Source organism: Vicugna pacos, chromosome X (assembly GCF_048564905.1).
Source record: "Vicugna pacos chromosome X, VicPac4, whole genome shotgun sequence".
Taxonomy (NCBI): Eukaryota; Metazoa; Chordata; class Mammalia; order Artiodactyla; family Camelidae; genus Vicugna; species Vicugna pacos.
Window position 1 is genome coordinate 65,016,541 of NC_133023.1, and position 18,769 is coordinate 65,035,309.

Genomic DNA, 18,769 nt, shown 5'->3' on the forward strand with positions numbered 1-18,769 from the left:
TGACCAATGTTTGTTGAGCCTTTCTATATGAACATACTTCTCCTTGATCATAGAGAAAGTGAAAGGAAAAAAGACTTGAATGACTTTGGTTTAACTCTATCCTTTGCCATTACACCATTAGCCTGAAGCAATGGGCTAGGGCTAGAGATAGATAGGAGCGTCAGCCCCATAAAACAGGAGGTGGAGTACAGCATTAGTTATACACATAAAAACTCCAGTGCTGCTGCTGACGAAATTCATTTGGTGTTAAATTCATAATTAGTATTATAATTTAATATTCTAACATAGTTCTGTACATCAATTTTGATAAATTACTGAACTGTTTTACCTTCATGGTTTTAGGTCCTAAGCTTTTAAAACACCAGACCTAACCTCTTGGGACATTCATATTTGCTTTCCAAAGCCTACTATTTCACACAAATCATACCACACCACCTGTGAATAATATATTTTAAAATTTTATATCTGGATAGTGTATCACAATTAGCAGACACTTTTGCATTTAACTGTAATAACAATTTTATGAGGTAGGTAAAATTAGGACTTTTTCAGATGGCCTTCAAAAACAGCATAGTCAAAAAATAAACAAACAGTTTAGTCAAAATGTAAATCACTGTTTTTTATGTATTACCAATAATGTATTAGGCAGCCATTCCTGATTCTTACTCCATCCCTTGGTTCCACCATCAATATGGGGAAGTTTCATTTTCAACTTTATTCCTGTCTTTAGTTATTTTCATTTTTAAAGAATGAATTACTTTTATAATGAAAAACAATAAAGATTTTTAAGTCTATTAGAACTGAATTAGCTTCTAAAGGGATATCACTTTTCAGAGGAAATCAAATCCATCATCGTAAATGAGATTTTTTTCAGTACTAAACACAAAATGTTTATATTACTGACTGAAAGAAAATAAATGCCAGAAATATAATTAAGGATTCTCTGAACAAGTCTGGAACTGGGAATAAGAAATCAGCTCTTACTGTCTCTCTCATACACCAATGTAAGAAGGGTAGCATAATCATGAAGCTTATGGAATGCAGTGTAAATCTCTTGGGTTTTTCAAGTAGAAAACACAGCAAGAACCATTATTAAACAGTCAAATATATTTATATGTATTTATTAATCAAAGATAGGTGAGTACTTATCTTGTAATAACTTACAATGAAAAAGAATATGAAAATGAACATATTTATGTATATATATGCATGACTGGGACATCATGCTGTACACCAGAAATTGATGCATTGTAACTGACTACACTTCAGTTTTAAAAAAAAAGAATGAAAGAAATATTGGGTTAAATATAATTTGAGAAGTAACTTTATTGACGTAATTCTTACAGCCTTTCATAAACTAACGTACACTGTGATCTAAATGGGTCAATACTGTGTAGACCTTTTCGAGTTTTGTTGGTGATGTAAGGTATTTTGTGTGGAATAATTTTAGTGACTGGGGCTTTTCAGACTTTTATTTTCTTTACGGTTTTTTCTTCCATATGTTTTATACTAAACTCATAAAATAAGTGGGAATTCATAACTAGTTCATAATTCTACCAATATCATGAAAACATACCAAAGACCATTTGATCACCCATATCAGTATACCAGTGATACTTGAAGTGAGGTCTCTGAACCAGAAGCATCAGCTTCTCCTGGAAAATTTTTAGAAATGCAAATCCTTGGGCCTCACCTCAGATCTACTGAGTCAGAAACTCTGGGGGTGGGGCCCAACAATCTGTTTAACAAGAACTTCTGGTGATTCTGATGCACAATAAAGTTTGAAAATCCCCAAATTATACCAGTATGTTGAGTGCAGGCTTGGACCAAAGAGGAAGGCTGTAGTGCCAGGGAGATGAGACTTCCAATGTATTGGATAAGAAATTATAAGCAGCTCAAGAATGGGTCATTGAAAGTCTATCAGAATTTCTTCTGTATGGCACAGGGAACTATATTTAATATTTTGTAATAATCTTTAATGAAAAAGAACACAATAGACTCATGGACAGAAAATACAGACTTGTGGTTACCAGGAGGGTAGACGGTGGGAAGGGATAGACTGGGATTTCAAAATTGTAGAATAGATAAACAAGATTACACTGTATAGCACAGGGAAATATACACAAAATGTTATGATAAATCACAGAGAAAAAAATGTGACAATGAGTGTGTATATGTCCATGAATGACTGAAAAATTGTGCTGAACACTGGAATTTGACACAACATTGTAAAATGATTATAAATCAATAAAAAATGTTAAAAAAAAAAGAAAAAGAACACAAAAACAAATATATGTATGTACATGGATGACTGGGACATTGTGCTGTACACCAGAAATTGACACATTGTAACTGGCTATACTTCAATAAAATTTTTTTTAAATAAATCAAATTAAAAAGAAAGTTTATGAGGAAGTAGAGGTGAGCTACAACCCTGGGTAAGAGTCACACTGTTATATATAAATGGAGAGGTTAGGATAAGCATGAACTACAGTGTAGTACATTAATTATAGCTATCTAAGGTATTCCGATACAAAATGTAAAATATTTTTATTTTAATAAAAGGAGAATATTGGAATATACCACAGGCTATATAGTGTAGTGCTGATGAGTGTAACTTTGCAGTCAGACAGATCTGGATTTAAATTTTTGCTTTTCCACATATTAGCTCTATGGTCTGGCAAGTCATACTTCTTCTCTAAGCTTCTGCTATGCTCAATGAAATGGATAATAGTCCCTAACAAATGGCTTGTTGTGTAGATTAGATAAAATGCATGCAAAATACTTAGCATGGTGTCTGGTTCCTAGTAACTACACAATAAATGGGAGTTCTTAACACCATGCTTTAGATTGGGCTTGGGATAAAGAGAGAAAGGACTTGCCATGGCTTTGCAGATAGATCTGCCTATAGAAGAAAGTATCATATGAGACAGGTCTGACTTGAGAAAAGGGAAAACAACAGAAGTGGGGAAATGCCAGATGACACAGTCACAGAGAAGGCTCAATCAACTTACCAAAAAGGAAAGATAGAATCAAGCTTGGTTGTAAGACTTTCATTTATAATTTAAAAAGCTTGGCTAGGATGGAAGAGCTTAGTTAGAAAGTAAAGCCCTATGATGTCTGTTCTGGATATCTGTGTTGTAATGCAAAGAAATTATAAAGAGTAATTTTAACCTAATAGAATTATTCAAAATATATGTACAAAAATACCCAAAGCAAAGAAAAAAAGGGAAATAATAAGTATAAGCACTGAAATCAATAAGATTAAGAACAGAAAAAGAATAGAAAAAAATCAATAAAGCTAAAAAAAGATTCTCTGAAAAATCAGTAAAATTGATAATCCTGTAACAAGATAGACAAAGAAATAAGAAAGTACAAATAACTAAAATCATGAATGAAAGAGGAGAGATATCATTATTAACTCCACAGACATTAATAGGATAATAAAGTACCCTATTAACAACTCTACATTCATACAGTTTCCAACTTGGATGAAATGGACCAATTCCTTGAAAACCACAAACTACCACAACTCACACAAAATGAAATAGATAAACTGACTAAATCTATATTTATAAAAGAACTAGAATTCATAATAGTAAACCTTCCAAAATGAAAAAGGCTAAATTTCACCAAATATTTAGAGAAAAATCATTACACTTTCTATACAATTTCTTCCAGAAGAAAAGAACACTTACTAATGTATTTTGAGGCCAGCATTACCCTGACATTAAAGCAAACAAAAATAATACAAGAAATAATAATTATAAAACAATAACATGAACATAAGCTCAAAAATCTTCAACAAAATATTAACAATTCAAATACAACAAAATACAATAAGAATAATACATTATCAACAAATGGGGTTTGTCCCAGGAATGCAAAGAATTCAACATTTGAAAATCAATCAATATAATTCACCATATTAACAAACCCAAAAAGAAAAAAATATATAATCATCTCAGTTGATGCCAATAAAGCAGTGGATAAAACCCTACATTCATACCTAATGATAAATATGATAAAAAATATCTACAAAAAACCTACAGCATATATCATACTTGATGGTGAAAGACTGAATGCTTTCCCCCTACAATCAGGAACTAGCAAGGATGTCTGCTCTCACCACTCCTCAAAGTCCTTGACAGTGAAGAAAGGGAAGAAAATGAAATAAAAGGATTTCATATTTGAAAGGAAAAGAATAAAATTACCCTTATTCACAATTGACCAGATTGTCTATGTAGACAATCTCAACGAGTCTACAAAAAACCTCTTGGAACGAATATAAATAAGTTTGGGAAAACTGAAGGATATAAGGTGAACATACAAAAATCAATAGTATTTCTATACACTACCAGTGAACAAGTAGAAATTGGAATAAAAATGAACAATGACATTCACAATATCCCCTAGTGAAATATTAAAGTATATATCAAACAACATATGAGCTGTATGCTGAAAACTATATAACACTGATAAAGGAAATCAAATAAGGCCTAAGTAAATGGAAAATATCCCATGTTCCTGGATTAGAAGATTCTATATAGCCATGATGCCAATTCTCTCCAAATGCATCTATAAATTTAATGCAATCCCAATAAAAAATTCCAACAAAATTCTTTGTAGATATACACAAGTGAGTTCTAAAAATTATATGGAATGACAAAGGTTCTGGAATAGCCATGCCCATACTAATTTTGAAAAAAAAATAGTTAAGTTGGAGTACAGGTATTACTCAATATTAAGCTTACTATAAAGCTACAATAATCAAGACAGTGTGCTATTGGAGAAAAGATAGGCAAATAGATTGATGAAATCAGAAGAGAGAGTCCAGATAGAAACTCACACAAATATGGTCAATGAACTTTTGACAAAGATGTAAAGACAATTCAATGGAGGAAGGCACATCTTTTCAACAAACAGTGCTAAAACAACTGAATATACACATGTAAAAAGGAATGAACTTAAACCTAAACTTTTCACCATGTGCAAAAGTTAACCCAAAATGGATCATGAACCTAAATTAATACTATTAAAATATATAACTCTTAGAAGAATACATAGGAACAAATTTTCATAACCTTGGGTTAAGCAAAGACCTCCTAGATCTGACGTCAAAAGCAAAATTCATAAAAAAAAAAACTCACTAAATGGGATTTCACCAAAATTAAAAACTTTGCTCTGCTAAGGACACCATAAATAGAATAAGACAAGCCACCATCTGGTAGACAATTGCATACCTGATAAAAGACTTGTATCCAGAATACATTAAAAAAAGCTCAAACTTCAACAATAAGAAAACAAGCAGCCCATCAATTTTTTTAAATGGACAAAAAACTTTGACAGATAGGCAATTCACCAAAGAAGATAAATGGATAACAAGTAAGCATATGAAATATGTTCAGTATCATGAGTCAGGGAAATTCAAATTTAAACCATGAGATGCCATTAAATACCTATTAGATTGGGAAAAAAACAGTTATAAAACCCTGACACTAGCAAGTGCTGGCAAGGATTAGGAGAAATTGTAACATTACCATTACTGGTGGGAGTGCAGAGTGGGTACAGCTACTTTGAAAAATAGTTTGGCAATTTCTTATAAAGTTAAATATACACTCATCATGAAACCTATCAGTCACACTTCTAGGTACTCATCCTAGAGAAGTTAAAACACAAAAGCCTACATGCAAATATTTAATACAGCATTATTCATAATGCCCCAAATTGGAAACAGCCCAGATGCCCTTCAACTGTTGTACAGCCATACAATGGAATACTACTTAGCCATAAAAATGAATGGATTTTATATATGTAACAATGTGGATGAATTTTAAATGTATTTTAGTAAGTTAAAGAATGTGAACCCAAAAGGATCCATATTCTATTATCACATTTATGAGTTTATGGAAAAGATAAATCTATAGAGACAATGGATCCCTGGGGTTAGTAGTGGGAACAGGGTCTGAATACAAAAGGGCTCATATGAGGGAATTCTTGAGTTTTTTTTTTAACATTTTTTTAATTGAGTTATAATAAGTTTATGGAATTCTTGGGGTGTTGAATTGTTCTTTATCCTATCAGTGGTGGTGATTTAAAAAATTCATGCATGCAATACACCAACATAAAATTTAATTTTATTGTATGTCAAGTAAAAATAATAATAATGAATGATATTTTTTAATCAATATAATCATTAGCACTGGGATTCTGACTTCCTGCTGGAGAGATCAGGCGTACATGGCCCTTAGGAAGGCTTCAGTCTCCATGGTGCATACTTTCTTAGGGCATTCTTGAAGAGAGGGTTAGTATTAACCATCAGACCATGAATTACTAAGGGGTTATATCCAAAGAAAATTGTATCTATTATCAGATAGGCATCCCTTACTCTGAGGATAGGGAGAAGTCTTTGGAAGGGCATTTCCCTTACTTTTCTGTCCTCTCAGACCTTTTCTCAAGACCCACAAATATGCATTTGTATAGCTATGTAAAAAGGTTGATAGGTTGATATTTATCAATATCATTCTTTAGGAGAAATTAATTACTTGTGAGTAGAGTAACCATGGTTATCTTTCTATTTTCTTCTTCCTCCTCCTTTTTAAAAACAAAAACAAAATATGAAAACTGTCTTATGCTTCTGTATAGGTAATTCTGCAACAGATTAGAAATAACTATAAATGTACACATGAGTCAGAGTTGTTACAGTTCATCCATAGTATACGCTACTCATTTTTATGATTTAAACAATAAAAAAGTATGGTATTAGTCACTTTCACTTTCTGGCAATGTTAAATGAAGCAGATTAGTTAGGATCTTGAAAGTTTCTATAGATTTATTTTAAGTCAAAGTCAAATGGACATTCCAAGTGGGCTAACACCTTTCTTTTTAAGCATGATATTTTCAACATCAAAGTCTTCTATCATCTATGTTTATTTATAGTTAAATTAGATAAAGTTTGAAGTGACTCCCTTAGAAAGGAAATTTTTTCTAAAAAGGTCATTTTCTCTAAAAGTCCAGATAGTAAATAATTTAAGATTTATAATCCATAGAGTCACTTTCTCAACTACTCTAATTTGCCTTGTACTGCACAAGCAGTCATAGATAATGTGCACAGAAATGAAAGTGGTTGTGTTATAATAAGATTTAATTTACAAAAAAAGTATAGGCCATAGCTTGCCAACATGTGCGATATAGGTGGTGATAAGTTTTTTTTTGATGTTGCTACATGTTTTTTTTCCACTTATAAAATGTGCTTATTAGAGATTATTTTAAGGAAAAGTAAATTTTTAAATAAAATTTGCATGCATGCAGACCTGAAGAGGTTAAAACCCACATTTTTTTACTGAGTCTTATTTCCTAATTATTTGCCTCCTTTTAGAGAAACATCTAATTTTCTTCCAATGATAACAATGGACTCACCACAGGATGAGGGAGGCAGAAATCAAAGGAGATCTACTCCATATTGAGCTGGGGTTCCAAAAGGGTTACACTCTCTGATTAAGGGTGAACCAGAGACATATCTTCCCTTTTACCACCTCCAGGATATTGCTAAAGAATTGCTATCATACTGAATAGAGCAATAAAAAATAAGGGAAATCAGTTCATACAGTTGGAGTTGCAACCCAAACTTTTACCATTGGTATGATTGGTATGATATCAGGAACCATAAGCTGTGGAAAAAAGTTTAAAATGGTTCTAGACTGGTAGTACTTCCAAGCACTTGGAAGAAGTAAACCACAGTTTCACAGGAGGAAGAACTTAGGCTTGAGAGAATCTTCTGAAATAAATTTGCCAAGGACAATGAACATCACAGTCAGTAGTAACCAACTACATGAGGAAAAAGACACCATGAGCTAAATCAACAGACAAAATAATCATTAGACTCATCAGACACAATATGAAACATCTAGGATAATTATGTTTCAAGAAATAAATGACAAGTCTGAAAACATCTTCAGGGAAAGGAAACTAAAAAGTGATGTAGGAAACTAGAAACAGAATGTTAGAAATAAAAAATCAATAAATGAAATATTAATCTCAGTGGATTAGTTTAATAGATTGGCCACAGCTCAAGAGAGAACTAATGAACTAGGCTATATATGAGAAGAAATTTCCCAGAATGCACCATAAAGAGACACAAATACAGAAAATATGGACAAAAAGTTAAGTAATGCAATGGACAATGTGAGAAGATTTAAACATCTCCTCTGAGTTCTAGAAGAAGACAGAGAGAATGGAACAGGAGTAATACTAAGAAGATAATGATTTAAAGTTTTTCAAAGCTGATTTAAGGCATAAATCTACTGAGTCAAAACACCCAATGAATCCCCACCAGGGAAATAAAAACAAATAAATAATGAGACACATTACACTGAAAGCGGAGAAAAATCAAAGCAACAGGAATATTTTAAATCAGTCAGAAAAAAAGAACATATCCAAAAGGGCAACAGAATACTAAATGACTTCTTTACAGCCTCATAATAAAGAGAAGTCAATGAAATTCTATCTTCAATATGCTCAGAGGAAATTACTGTCAACCTGAAAATGTATTATCAGCGAAAATGTCTTTCAAGAATAAAAGAGACTTATTTCAACTACCTATTGATGTATAAAAACTTATCCCCAAATATAGAGGCTTAAAATAACAATTATTTTATTATCTCTCACAGTTTCTGTAGGATGGGCTTGCTGGGGTAGTTCTGTGTTGAGATCTCATGCAGTTATATGTCAGAGTGACTGGAGCTGGAACACTGAGGGGTGGGATCATATTGGGCTTGGATCTGCATCTCTCTTTATGAAGTGCCAAGGATTCTGCATGTGGTTTCTCCATGTGGATAGCTTGGGCTTCCTTATACCATAGAGTTCTCAGGGCAGGTAGACTGCTTTCCAAATGTCTGAAGTCTTCAAGAGTGAGAATTCCTGGGGACAAAGTAAAACTATATCAATTTTTATGTTTTAATTTCAGAGTCACATAGTGTCACTTCTACCATACTCCTTGGGTCACACAAAAGCTGTCCAATGATGTATCTGCAATATGTGGAAATTAAACAACACACTTCTGAACAAGAATGGGTCAAAGAAGAAATCAAAAGGGAAAAAAGTTTTTAAAACCCTCAAAACAAATGAAAATGGTAACACAAAAATAACAAAACCTATGACATACAGCAAGAGCAGTTCTGGAGAAAAGCTTAGAATGATAAATGCATATATTAAGAAATTAGAAAGATCTCAAACAACCTACATTTACACCTCAAGGAACTGGAAAAAGAAGAAGAAATAAAGTCAAAAGTTAGCAGAATGAAGGAACTAATAATGGTCAGAGTGGGAATAAATGAACTAGAGACCAGAAAAACAATAGTGAAGATCAATGAAATTAAGAGCTAGTTTCCCAAGAAGATAAAAAGAAATGGACAAATCTTTAGCTGGATTAATAAATAAAAAAGACAGAACACTCAAAAGAATAAGTTAGAAGTGAAAGAGAAGCTATTACAACAGATATTACAGAAATACACAGGATGAAAAGAAACTACAGTGAACAATTATATGCCAGCAAATTAGATAAATTTATTTTTCTATTTTTATTATTCTAATAAAAAATTTTTAAAAATTATAAATTTCTAGAAACACACAATCTATGAAGACTGAATCAGAAAGAAATATAAAATGTGAACAGGTCAATAATGAGGAAAGACATTGAGTCAATAATCAAAAAACCTCCCAAGACAGAAAACTCCAGGGCCAGATGCTTTCACTGGTGAATTTTACTCAACATTTTAAGAAGAATTAATGTCAACTCCTCTCAAACTCTTCCAAAAATGTAAAGAGGAAACAGAAAATCTCAATAGGGAAGGCAAATATATAGTAAGAATAGAAGATCACTAAAATAAGCCAGTATGTAGATTAAAATACAAAAAAAAAGTAAAAGCAACTATGACTACAATAAACAGTAAAGACACAAACACAAAGATGTAAAATATGATATAAAAACACAAAATGTAGGGGAGAGGAGTGAAAAAGTAGATGGTTGAGAATGCATTTGAACTTAAATGACTATCAGTTTAAATCAAGTAGATATGATTATGGGTCAACACATATGAACCTTATGGTAACCACAAATGAAAAACCTACAAAAGACACACAAAAACCAAAAAGAAAAGAACTCAAGCATTCAACAACAACAAAAAATCATCAAACCACAACAATAGAAACAAGAAGAAATGAACAAAGAAGAACTATAAAACAACTGGAAAACAAGTAATAAAATGGCATATCTATCAATAATTACTTTCAATATCAATGGACTAAACACTCTGTTCAAAAGAAATCGGATTGTTGATTGGATTAGAAAAACAAGACCCTTCAATATGCTGCTTGCAATAGACTCACCGCAGGGCTAAAGACACACACAAACTGACAATGAGGGGATGGAAAAAGATATTTCATGCAAATGGAAGCAACAAGAAAGTGGGGGATAGCAATACTCGTATCTGACAAAGTACACTTTAAAACAAAGGCTGCAATAAAAGACAAAGAAGGACATCATATAATGATACAGGTATCAATACAAGAAGAGGATATTACACTCATTAACATATACACACTCAAATACAGATGCACCTAAATATGTAAAGAAAATACTAACAAGTGAAGAGAGAAATTGTCAAAAATAAAATAATAGTAGGAGACTTAACACCCCACTGACTTCATTGGATAGATTATCTAGACAGAAAATCAATAAGGCAACACTGGCCTTAAATGATACAATAGACCAGTTGAACATAACTGATATCTACAGGACATTACATCCAAAAATAGAAGAATACATATTCTTTTCAAGTGCACATGCAATATTCTCCAGGATAGATCACAAAATAGGTAACAAAAAATAAAAAAGACTCAACAAATTCAATAGGGTAGAAATTATATCAAGCAGTTTTCCAACCACAACAGGATGAAACTAGAAATCAACTACAGGAAGAAAAATAGGAAAAATAACAAACAGGTGGAAACTAAACAACATGCTACAAAAAAGCTAATGGGTCAATAATGAAATCAAAGAGGAAATCAGAAAATGAAATTGGAAACATAACTTTCCAAAGTATATTGGATGCAGCAAAAGCAGTAAGAGAGGGAAGATTTTAGTGATACAGGCCTTCCTCAAGAAACAAGAAAAATTGCAAATAAACAACCTGATCTACCACCTCAAATAATTAGAAAAAGAACAAACAAACAAAGCCTAAGGTCAGTAGAAGGAAGAAAATAATAAAGGTTAGAGAGGAAATAAATAAAATAGAGATTAAGAAATAGAAAAGAGCAATGAAACAAAAGAGCTGGGTTTTTGGGGGGGGTGTAATTAGGTTTATTTATTTATTTCACAGAGGTACTAGGGATTGAACCCAAGACCTTGTGTATGCTAAGCACACACTACCATTGAGCTATACCTTCCTCAAAAAGCTAATTTTTTGAAAAGATAAAATTGATAAACCTTTAGCCAGGCTAACAAAGAAGAAAAGAGAGAAGACCCAAATAAGCAAAATAAGAAATGAAAGAAGAGAAATAACTGTTACTGCAGAGATCAAAACAAATCATAAGAGAATATTATGAACATTTATATGCCAAAAAATTGAGCAACCTAGAAGAAATGGGCAAATTTCTAGAAATATAAAGCCTGCCAAGACTGAGTCAAGAAGAAACAGACAAATTGAACAGACTGATTGCCACAAGTAAAACCAAATCTGTAATTTTAAAAAACTCCCAGCAAACCAAAATCCAAGACTGGACAGATTCAAGGGGGAATTCCACCAAATATACGAAGAATTAATACCTATAATTTTCAAACTATTCCAAGAAGTTGAACAGGAGGGAACACTCAGAAAATCATTCCACGAGGGCATCATTACTCTGATACCAAAACCAGACTGAGACACTACAGAAAAATTAAATTACAGGCTAATACCTTTGAGGAATACAGATGCATAAATCCTCAACAAAATATTAGCAAAACAAATCTCCAACAATATAGAAAACACATCATACACCATGTCCAAGTGGGATTTATTCCAGGGTCACAAGGATGGTTCTACAATCACAAATCAATCAATGTGATACACCAAATTAACAAAAGGAAGGATAAAAATTGCATGATCATCTCAACAGATGCAGAAAAACATTTGACAAAACTCAATATTGATTCGTGATATAAATTCTCATCGAAGTGGGTATAGAGGGAACATATTTCAACATAATAAAGCCTGTTTATGACAAATGCACAGTCAATGTCATACACAATGATAAATAGCTGAAAGTCTTCCTTCAATTCAGGAACAAGTCAAGGATACCCACTCCCACCACTTCTATTTAACATTGTATTGGTAGTCTTAGCTACAATAATCAGACAAGAAAAACAAAGAAAAGCTATCCAAATTGAAAGGGAAGAAATAAAATTGTTACTATTTGTTGATGATAACATACTCTGAATAGAGAACCCTAAAGTCTCCACCGCAAATCTATTGGAACTAATTGATAAATTCAGTGAGGCTGCAGGATACAAGATTAATATACAGAAATCTGTTACATTTCTATACACTAATAATGAATTATCAGGAAGAGAAAGTTAAAAAAAATCCCATTTAAAATCATATCAAAAAAAACACAAATAACCTAGGAATAAACTTAACCAAGGAGGTGAAAGACCTAAACTCTAAAATGTGTAAAACATTGATGAAAGAAACTGAAATAATACAAATGGAAAGATATCTCATGCTCTTGGATTGGAAGAATTAATATTGTTCAAATGGCCATAAAACTTAAAGTAATTTACAGATTTAATGCAATCCCTATCAAAATATCTATGACATTTTTCACACAACTAGAACAAATAATCCTAAAATTTATATGGAACCACAAAATACCAAAATTACGAGAGAAATCTTGAGAAAAAAAGACCAAAACTGGAACTATAACCTTCTCATACTTCATACTATACTACAGAGCTATAGTAATCAAAATAGCTTGATTTTGGCACAAAAACAGGCACATAGATCAATAGAACACAACAGAGAGCCAAGAAATAAACCCATGCTCCTATAGTCAATCAATATATGACAAAGGAGGCAAGAATATACAATGGAGAAAAGAGAGTCTCTTCAACAAGTGGTGCTGGGAAAACTGGACAGCTATATGTATAATAATGAGATTAGAACATTCCCTCACACCATGTACAAAAATAAACTCAAAATGGTTTAAAGACCTAAAGACTGGAAACCAAAAAACTAGAAAAGAACATAGGCAGAACACTTTTCGACATAAATTGTAGCAATATTTTCTTAGATCAGTCTTCTAAGGCAAAAGAAATAAAAGCAAAAATAAACAAATGGGAGCTAATTAAACTTAAAACCTTTGGCACAGCAAAGGAAACCAACAACAAAATGAAGACATCCTACAGAATGGGAGAAAAGAATTCTCAATGATGTGACAGATTAATATAAAAAATATACAAACAGCTCAAACAACTCAATATTAAAGAAAATAATAACCGAATCAAAAAATAGGTAAAAGACTTGAATAGGCATTTTTCCAAAGAATACTACAGATGGCTAACAGACACATGAAAAGATGCCCAACATCACTAATTTTTAGAGAAATACAAATCAAAACAACAGTGAGATACCATCTCAAACCTGTCAGAATAGCTATCACTAAAATGTCTACAAATAATAAATATTGGAACAGATGTGGAGAAAAAGAAACCCTATACACTGTTGATAAGAATGTGAACTGGTGCAGCCATAACAGAAAACAGTATGAAGGTTCCTCAAAAAATTAAAAATTGAACTACCATATGATCCAGCAATTCTACTACTGGGTATATATCTAGAAAAATTAAAAACACTAATTCCAAAAGATTCATGCACCCCAATGTTCATAGCAGCACAATTTGCTATAGCCAAGACATGGAAACAGCCCAAGTGTTCAATAAAAGACTATCGGATAAAGAAGATGTGGTATACAACGGACTATTCCTTAGCCATAAAAGAGGATGAAATTTTTCCATTTGTAGCAATGTGGATAGACCTAAAAAATATTATGCTTAGTGATATAAGTCAGACAGAGGAAGACAAATATTGTATGATATCACTTATATGTGGAATATAAAATGAATTTGGAGTGATACAGATAAATATACAAACGTGCAAAACAGAAACAGACTCACAATTCTAAAAAACAAACTTGTGTTTACCAAAGGGGAGAAGGAAGGAGAGAGGGACAAATTAGGGGTGTGGGATGAACAGGTACAAATTACTAAGTATAAAATAGATAAGCAACAAGGACATACTGTATAGCACAGGGAATTAAAGCCATTATCTTGTAATAATCTATAATGGAGTATAATCTGCAAAAGTACAGTATAGTATTGTAAATCAATTACACTTCATAAAAAAGAAAAAGAAAAAAATAAAGCAAACTCTGCCATTCATAATAGCATCAAAAATTATCAATTATGTAAGAATATATTTAACCTAGGAAGTGAAAGATCTGTACAATTAAAACTACTATACTTTATCTAAAGAAATTGAAGAAGACACAAATAAATGGAATTGGAGAAATTAATATTCATGAATTGGAGAAATTAATATTGTTAAAATGTCCATACTACCCAAAGGTATCTATGAATTCAATATAATCCTAATCAAAATTCCAATTGCGTTTTTCATAGAAATAGGAAAAACAATACTAACATTTGTATGGAACCCACTAAAATCTTGAATAGCCAAATCAATCCTGAGAGAGAAGAAGAAATAAAGATGGAGGCATCACACTTCCTGATGTCAGACTGTACTACAAGGCTATAGTAATTAAAACAATATGATACTGGCATAAAAATGGACACATGGACCAGTGGAACAGAACAGAGAGCCCAGGATTAAACCCCTGAATATTACTGTTAACAAATATTTGAAAGGGAGCCAAGAATACCCAAAGGGGAATAAATAGTCTCTTCAACAAATAATGTTGGGAAAAATAGACATGTTGAACAATAAAAATGGATCTTATCTCACACCAATCACAAAAATTATTCAACATAAAAACTGAAAATTAGACCTGATATCATAAAACTTCTAGAAGAAAATGTGTGGAAGAAACTCCTCAACACTGGTCTTGGCAATGACTTCTTGAATATGACATCCAAAGCACAAACAACAAAAGCAAAAATCAACAAGTGGGACTGCATCAAACTTAAAAGCTTCTGCACAACAAAAGAAACAGTAAGATGAAAAAGAAGCCTACAGAATGGAGTAAAATTTTGCAATATATATATTAAATAAAGGGTCAATATTCTAAAAAGAATACATACCACTCAATAAGAACAACAACAAATAGTTAAATAAAAAATGGGAAGAGGAACTAAATAGGCATTTTTTCCAAATGGCCAAAATACATAAAAAGATGCTCAATGTCACTAATCATCAGGGGAATGCAAATCAAAACCATAATGAAGTATCATCTCATACCTGATATAATGGCTGTCTTCAGAAAGACATGAGATAAGAAGTGTTGGCAAGGATGTAGAGAAAAGTGAATGCTTGTACACTGTTGGTGGGAATGTAAATTGATTAACCCCAAAACAATTGAAAAACATATAAAAAACAATATGAAGGGTCCTCAAAGTTTTAAAAATTCATCTACCATATGATCCAGGAATTCTACTTCCAGGTAAAGATCAACCCAAATATCCAAGAATGTATTGCTCTATCCATAATAATAACAACTACTATGCAGCCATTACTATTATATTATAGAAATTTATTTAATTTCATGGATAATGGTCATAAAATGATAAATTGGTATGTGGAAAAGCAGGTTATGTAAGGTGTGATCTCATTTTTTAAAGAAAAACATATGTATATATAGAAGTACTAGAAAGACACAACAAAATATGATTATTTTGAAGTAATGTATATTTGTAAGAATTTTAATTTTCTTTGTGCTGTACTGCTTTCCATATTTCCTATAATGAACATATATTTATTTTATAATAAGAAATATTATTTAAAAGTCGTAACATTTATTTTAGGATTTCCAGTTAAGATGGAGGAGTGGTAGGACCACAAGTTTGCCTCTCCTCGTGACTACAACAAAACCACAACTGAATGCTAAACAACCATCAAAAAAGACTGGAAAAAGATCTTCTTCAACTGGAAACATAAAGAGGGAACCACAGCAGGAAGGTAGGAGGGGTGTGCTCACAATATAATTGGGTCCCATACCCCTTGGGTGGGTGACCCACAAGCTGAAGAATAATTAAGTTGCAGAGGCCCTCCCACAGGAGTGAGAGCTCTAAGCCCCATGTCAGGCTCCCCAGCCCAGGGTTCTGGCACTGGGAGGAGGAGACACCAGGACATCTGATTTTGAAGGTCAGTGGGGCCTAGCCCCAGGAGTCCCACAGGACAGAGGGAAACAGAGACTTCATTCTCTTGGGAAGTGTACACAGAATCTTGTGTGTGCCATGTCCAAGGGCAGAGGCAGTGATTTTGTAGGAACCTACACCAGGCCTGCCTGCTGGTTTTGGAAGATCTCCTGGGGATGTAGGGGGTGGCTGTGGCTCACCCAGGGGACATAAAAGCTGGTGGCAGATATTCTGGGAGTGTTCATCTACATGAACTTTCCTGGAGGCTGACATCTTGATTGGATCATTAACACCAAGACTTAGCCCCACCCAACAGCCTGTAGGGAAGCCTCATGCCAAACAACATTCAGGGTAGGAACACAGCCCCACCCATCAGCAGACTTCCTAAGCCACAAACACCTCTAGAAACAGCCCAACCCACCAGAGTTCCAGGACCAAGCTTTACCCAGCAGTGGGCAGGCACTGGCTCCTCCTGCAGGAAAACTGCATAAGCTTCTAGTCCAGCCTCACCCCTCAGGGACAGATATCAGAAATAAGAAAACAACAATCCCAAAGCCTGTTGAAGGAACCCACAAACACAGGCTAGACTCTACATTGGGACCGGCTGGACCCTGGCCCTTGGGTGACAAGAGAGGAGTGTACTGCTGGGACACATAGGACATCTCCCACAGAGGGCCACCTCTCCAAGGTCAAGAAACATAACTAACTTACCTAAAAATACAAATCGAAAGATAGACAATATGAGGTGGCAGAGGAATATCTCCCAGGCCAAGGCACAAGATAAAAGTCCCAGAAGAAGAAATAAGTGATGAGGAGATAGGCAATTTATCTGAGAAAGAGTTTAAAGTAATGATGGCAAAGACATTCAGAGAACTCAAGAGGAGTATAGATGCACAGAGTGGAGTTTTTAGCAAAGATTTGGAGCATAAAAAAGAATACCCAAACAGAGTTGAAGAATATAATCACTGAAATGAATAGCACACTAGAAGGAACCAAGAATAGACTAAATGAGGCAAAATAACAGATCAATGAGCTAGAAGACAAATTACTGGCAATTACTACTGCAGAGCAGAAAAAGAAAAATGAAAACAAATGAGGATAGTTTATGAAAACTCTAGGACAACATTATGCACACTAATATTCGCACTATATGGGTCCCAGAAAGAGAAGAGAGAGAGAAAAAACCTGAGAAAATTTTTGGAGAGTTAATAACCAAAAACTTCTCCAACTTGGGATAGGAAACCGTCACCCAAGTCGAGGAAGCACAGAGAGTACCACACAGGATCAACCCAAAGAGAAACACACCAAGGCACATAGTCATCAAATTGACACAAATTAAAGATAAGGAGAAAATATTAAAATTAGTGAGAGAAAAGCAACAAATAACATACAAGGAAACTCCCATTAGGTTATCAGCTGATTTTTCAGCAGAAACTCTACAGGCCAGAAGGGAGTGGCATGATATATTTAAAGTGATGAAAGGGGAAATCTTCCAACCAAAAATACTCTATCCAGCAAAACTCTCATTCAGACTTGATGGAGAAATCAAAAGCTTCACAGATAAACAAAAGCTAAAAAATTCAGCACCACCAAACCAGCATTACAACACATGTTAAAGGAACTTCTGCAGTCATCAAACCATAAAAAAAGAGAACAAAAAGAAGAAAGGGGGAAAAAAAGACCTACGAAAGATTGCTTTGGCAGTTCAGGGTCTTTTTTGGTTCTATAAAATTTTGGAATTGTTTGTTCTAGTTCTGTGGAGAATGTCGTGAGCATTTTGACAGGGATTACACTGGATCTGTAGATTGCTTTGGGTAGTACAGCCATTCTGATGATGTTGATTCTTCTAATCCAATAGCACAAGATATCTTTCTATTTCTTTGTAACATCTTCAATTTCCTTCATCAATGTTTTACAGTTTTCAGAGCATAGGTATCCTCATAGGTTAAGGTTATTTCTAGGTATTTTGTTGTTTTTGACACAATGGAAATGTTTATGCCAGTCATAAAATTCTGGTTTTTAAAGTGAAAAAAAAAGTGAACAAAGGCCCAGTAATGGCAAAATATCCTTCTTTCTTATGAGTGAGTTATATTCCTTTACATACATATGCTGCATCTTCTTTATCTATTCATCTATTGATGTGCACTTAGGATGCTCTCAATATCTTGGCAATTATAAAGAATGCTGCTCTTAATAGCAGGGTGTATGTATCTTTTGAATTAATTCTTATTTTGTGGTTGGCTTTATTCTTTTGATAACTATGTAAGTTTAAAAAGCTAAAGCTCTAAATGTTCTTAGAAACAATGAACAGTATGTATACATAAATTTTTAAAAATATGTGCAGTATATTGTGTATATGTA